The sequence below is a fragment of the Eubalaena glacialis genome, chromosome 17, assembly GCF_028564815.1.
Source record: "Eubalaena glacialis isolate mEubGla1 chromosome 17, mEubGla1.1.hap2.+ XY, whole genome shotgun sequence".
Taxonomy (NCBI): domain Eukaryota; kingdom Metazoa; phylum Chordata; class Mammalia; order Artiodactyla; family Balaenidae; genus Eubalaena; species Eubalaena glacialis.
The window spans coordinates 82,978,046-82,984,045 of NC_083732.1; the positions used below are offsets into that span (position 1 = coordinate 82,978,046).

Genomic DNA, 6,000 nt, shown 5'->3' on the forward strand with positions numbered 1-6,000 from the left:
AAAAAAGAGGGGATATGTGTATATGTATAGCTGATTCACTTTGCTGTACAGTAGAAACTAACACAACATTGTAAAGCAGCTATACTCCAATAAAAATTAATTAAAACAAAAAAAAAAGTTAAGCATGAAAAGATTAAAACTGGGATGCAAAATAAAATAACATTTTTCAGTTTAAAAAAAAAAAAGACATCCAGTAGAAGGGGTGCTAGAGTGATAGGGTCTGTCTTAGGTCAGTTTCTTCCAAGAAACACACTTCAAGCCAAGGATCTGAGTGCAAGGGATTTTCGAAGGAGAGCCTATAAGTAAAAGAATTGGTGGAGGGTGGAGGGTGCAAGATAGGAAAGGGGTAGGAGGGAGGCAAGGCTGAAATTGCAGGAGGTGTCCCAGCCTCGGCCTGATCCCACAGGGAGATCTGGAGCAGACGAGGAGGCTGCGTGACCTCCCGTCTGAGAATGAGGGTGGTCGTTGTGTGGCCTTGGGAAGGCTCCTGGGCCGCTCAGGACAGGTTCCCTCTCCTGCAGAGCAGGAGAACTGGCTGGCATGACCTCTGAGGCCCCTGTGAGCCCTCGCTTCCTTTGACCTTGGGGTAGCAGGGTGCCATTCACCTCTTCTTCAGACTCCAGCTTTATATTCATCACTTACTGTACAGAACTCATCTCAGACTTTGCAGTGTATAAGGTGCAGTTCTGGGCACTGTGGAAATAAGAAAGGTGATGGGGGTAGAACAACCATTTACACTGAGATTTCACATCTGTTTGTTCATTTAATCCTTACAACAGCTTGCAAGGTAGGCAACTCCCCTCATGCTCCCCGTTTGGCTGGTGGCACCAGCTTGGGGCAAAAACACATTGATGTTTCTTAAGTTTTTTGCGTCATTGCTCTAGGATTTAACTATCCGGATTTGAAGAATTGGTGTCTTCCTCTCAAGGTCTCCCTGTGCCCTAATTTGCTAAAAGTTCTAAAATTCACAAAGCGCATTTCACTTTGTCTTCACCACATCTCTGTTGATGAGGTGCCCAAGGAAGAGGGCCTTTAATTTTTTTTCTTTCATTGGAATGTGGACATTTTGGGGTCACTGATAACATTTGCTTCCTGCAGTTGGGGAGCATTAATTATCTGTCGGAAAATTACTACTGAAGCTCTTTGGTTTCATATCAGGAAAACCCACCACCTATTGTTCTGCTGAATGGAGCACTTGGCCTTTTGATGTAAGTTGAGCGTGTCTTTCTCCTGACCCAGCCCTTGAAGAATTACTCCTCCTAAATGTGGATTTGTGCTGGACTCTTGGTGTTCTCAACCTGCTCTGTTTAAGTTGAGAAACAAATGCCAACAACAACGACTGCCCTGTCTGTCCTGGGCAATCAGATTCCATTCCGTAGGTGGAAGGAAGAACAGGGCGTGTCCTGAAGAAATGGGTGCTCCCTGCTTTCTCACATCCTGGGTCAGAAAAGAAGCCAGCCTGAGCCAGATGTGGGCAGGGAGCTGGAAGGGACCTTCTTTCTGTGCACCAAGGAATGGCTGTCTGGTCTCTGAAGGAGGGATTGGCAGGGGGGGTCTCATGGATGAGGGTTGGATGCCTCCTCCACCAGGAGGGCTGCCAGCTGTGAAATGAAATCCCAAGTTTGAGTTAACAGTTGTGAGACCCAGGAACAACCTCGGGAGAAACATACGCCACTCATTGCTTTATTGTTTGCTATTTCTCTAGCATGGAGTAAGGTTTGCCAAATCCCAGGCAATGCTGAGAAACTGGCGGGGTAGCGGGTGGGGAGAAGTGAACAGAGAAGATTGTGCCCAAGCTTAGAACAAACCAGGATACTTTCTGTAAAAGAAATTGTGGAGCAATGACAACTTGGACCGTGAATGTCTGGAGAAAGAAGAAATATATGCAACCAGAGCGAGTTAGTAGAACCTTTAAACAACGTTTGGAGAGCCATAGTAATTTCGGGGAGAGGGCAACCCCAGGAGAAAAACTGGATGTTCTGTCGATTCATAGTCATGGGGGTGGCAGTTTTTCTAATTTGAATATTAAAGGAAATATGTCTTTGATCTCTTTCCCAGGATAGTGAAGTGGAACAAAACAATAATATTTTTGAGTTAGGAATAACAGTGACACTTATTACATGCCATATATTTTGTTTTACATTTATTAGTTCATTTAATCATCATAATAATCCTATGGGGAAACTGAGGCACAGAGAAGTTAAATGACCTGCTGAGATTTGCAAGTGATCAAGGTGGGCATCAGTTCCATATACAGCTGTTTTCCCCTCCTATATAATAGTTGAGGATTCCGAGTCCTATAACCCATTTGATAAATTACCAGAGGTGAGCTGGGATTCGAGGCCTGATTGTGTCTTCAGATCTGTGCTCTTTTCTCTCCTTCTGCATCGTGAAAGGAGTGAGCGGAATCAGGTCCTTCTATTCTGTCCTGTGTCCACTTTGTTGTTGGGGACTTTTCTGTCTTGTCTACACATCCTAGTCCCTATGGCTTCTAAATCCATAGGATTTAAACCACACACATATGCACACACACACATACACACGTGTTTCCGCATGCACACAAACTCACACACAAACATAGATACGCACACATGCACATATGCACTCACATATGTGCCCACCCATGCATAGACACATGCACATACACATAGACAGATGCACATATTCAAATACATGTACACACATGTGCCCACACATATGTGCCCACACATGCATACACAGAGACAGACGCACATACACACATACACACGCCCACACATGCATATACACACCCAAACACACATCTCCTTTCATTGCTGAAATAGCACTACTCAGGCAGTGACAGGGAAGGTAGGCTGATTCACACTGTGGCTGACTTTGTTGGTTTTAGAGGATTTTGAAAAGTTTGAAAGGATATTGTTGGTGGCACATAGACATTTTAAAAATGTCAGGTCACCCTCAGAATGGACGCTCCTCCCGTAATAGACTTACGCTGGCCGCTTAACTGCCACACCACCTCCTACAGACGGGCCCCCGCTCCTGCTCTAGACATTTCAGACGGCTGAGAAGGGCGGCTCTCTCCTACAGAGACAGTGCTCCAGTGACAGCGCTCATGGAAATTACACGGAATTAGGTGATGGGCAGAGGGAGAGGCTTCGTTACACAGAGATCAGACAATCTACTGAATAAACTGTGGGGCTGGTGTGTCCTGGGGAAGGGAGCAGATGTGGATTTGGACCTCTGTTCTGTGCTGGCTGTGCAGCCTTCGCGTCTTTGACCTTGAGTGTCCTTGCCTAAGACGCATGGGGTCAGACTCCTAATTTCTGCGGATGGTGTGAGGGTTGGTGGTGCTCGTGGTTGGGTCTAACCCCATGCAGAGGGCATAGTCGGAGCTCAAAAAATAGCAGCTAAAGTTCCCACAATTTCTGCTTTTAAAAATGGAATAAAATGATCAACATGCTCTTGACAGTATTTGCCAAGTATCTTAGGACTGAAGGATTCCTGTGATCTCCTAAAAGCCCTCTTGGTTCTTCCCAGATTTCAATCCAACCAGCATCCACTGAGTACTTATGACATGAACAGACATAATGTGAGTCCCATCTCCTGGCAACATGGAGCAATCGACGCCCCCATTATGCACAAGGAGCCTCCCATCTCTTGCTCCCATGCTGCTGTGTGGTGGAACTTGGTCCTCTGGTCTCCCTTGTCTCTACCAGGCGCCAGATGGCTCAGCAGAGCCCTGGCAGGAGCATCAGAACTTGGTTGGATTTCCGCTTACCCCCTTGGTGGTGGAGGAGAAACATTGAGGACGTAGGATTAACAACCAGTTTGAGTTTGGGGCAGAGGTTCTTAACTCTGGCTGCATATGAGCATCGCTTGGGGAGTCCTTAAAACCCCCAACACCCCCAAACAAAATCCCATTCCAACTTAATCCGAATTTCTGGAAATGGCATCAGAGTGGCAGGGAAGGTAAAGCTCCTGGTGCTTCCCATGCTCCCAAGCTCGAGAACCGTGGGTCTGGAACCTGCAGATTCCATACACCACCATCAAGGCTACATTCCTCTATCCCACTGTTTCCCAACTTGCGTGATCAGGAGAATCCCCTAAGGTGTTTGTTTGTTGAGGGACCCCTAGGCCTCTTCCTGTAGATTATAGTTCTTTCCATCTGGGGTGGCCCCTGAAACTTAGAGATTTTTTTTTTTTTAATTAATTAATTAATTAATTTATTTATTTATCTTTGGCTGCGTTGGGTCTTCGTAGCTGCGCGCGGGCTTTCTCTAGTTGTGGCGAGCAGGGGCTAGTCTTCGTTTCGGTGCGCGGGCTTCTCATTGCAGTGGCTTCTCTTGTAGCGGAGCACGGGCTCTAGGCACACGGGCTTCAGTAGTTACAGCATGCAGGCTCAGTAGTTGTGGCTCGCAGGCTCTAGAGCGCAGGCTCAGTAGTTGTGGCGCACGGGCTCAGTTGCTCCGCGGCACATGGGATCTTCCCAGACCAGGGCTCGAACCCGTGTCCCCTGCATTGGCAGGCAGATTCTTAACCACTGTGCCACCAGGGACGACCCCGTCATCTGGAATCTGACAAAGACTCAGGGGAACGTGTTTGCCACTGACGCCATTCTGGCCACACTGACGAGCTGCACCCGCTCCGTGTACTCCTGGGACACGGATGTCCAGACAGTCGGGTCCAAGCTCTTCTTTGACAAGAGGGACAAAACTGTGACTTTGACCTCCTGACGGTGAGTGAGACAGCCAACGGGCCCCCTCAAGATGAAGGTAACTCCTTCAACTCGCCCCGCAACCTGGCCATGGAAGCGACCTACGTCAACCACCGCTTCTCCCCACAGTGCTCGAGGATGGGGAAGGAAAGATGCAATTTCCCCACCCCAAACCCGTTTGTGGAGGACGGCGTGGATAAGAATGAGATCGCCTCCGTGGCGTCCCGTTACCGCAGGTGGAAGCGCGGAGATGACATGGACCTCATCGTCCGCCATGAGCACGGCGGCGCCATGACTGGTGCCAACGGGGAGGTGTCCTTCACCAACATCAAGACCCTCAATGAGTGGGACTCCAGGCACTGTAATGGCGTTGACTGGCGTCAGAAGCTGGATTCTCAGTGAGGGGCCGCCATTGCCACCGAGCTGAAGCACAACAGCTACAAGTTGGCCTGCTGGACCTGCTGTGCTTTGCTGGCTGGATCCGAGTACCTCAAACTTGGTTACGTGTCCTGGTACCACGTGAAAGACTCCTGATGCCACGTCATCCTGGGCACCCAGCAGTTCAAGCCCAATGAGTTTGCCAGCCAGATCAACCCGCACATGGAGAACGCCTGGGGCATCCTGTGCTGTGTCATCGACATTTGCATGAAGCTGGAGGAGGGCAAGTACCTCAACCTCAGGGACCCCAGCAAGCAGGTCGTCCGCGTCTATAGCCTGCCCGACGGCACCTTCAGCTCGGATGAGGACGACGAGGAGGAGGAAGAGGAGGAAGAGGAAGAAGAAGAGGAAGAAACCTAAACCAGACAGTGATGTGGAGCTGGAGTCTGTGATTCTGCTGAGCCGAGGAGGGCCTTGGGTACCTGGAGGAATGTTTGTCTGATTGTTGCTCTCTGCAGCTTGTCAGTTGGAATAAAGGATATGTCTATTTATTTAGTCTCTTAAAAAAAAAAAAGAAAAAGTTTCAGTTCCTGAAACTTGGAGATTTTAACATTCTGAACTCAGATAATTCTCACTGTGCCAAACTGGGAAACTCAGCCTTTTGCTGAAGGCTTTGGCTCCATTTTTTGTTTTGTTTTGTTTTTTTGTGTTTTATTGGCTTTGGCTCCATTTTAACAGCAAATACTCGTGGAGGTGATGGTGAGTTGTTACTGACAGTTTACATAGTGGCTTAAGTAATAGGATCATAGATGGTCTTTCTAGAAGGATCACCTAGTCCTATACTCTGATTCGTATGTGAGGAAACTGAGGCTCAGAGGGAGGTGATTTCTCCCGGGTCACACACCCCGTTGGCTCCAGAGGAAGCAGAG

The 6,000-nt window shown here is 48.2% G+C and overlaps 1 pseudogene; it reads left to right on the forward strand.

Moving 5' to 3' along the window:
• The window catches only part of LOC133077063 (eukaryotic translation initiation factor 3 subunit D-like), a 40,417-nt pseudogene extending 34,867 nt beyond the window's left edge, over window positions 1-5,550 (forward strand).
• Window positions 5,551-6,000: the final 450 nt, after the last annotated feature.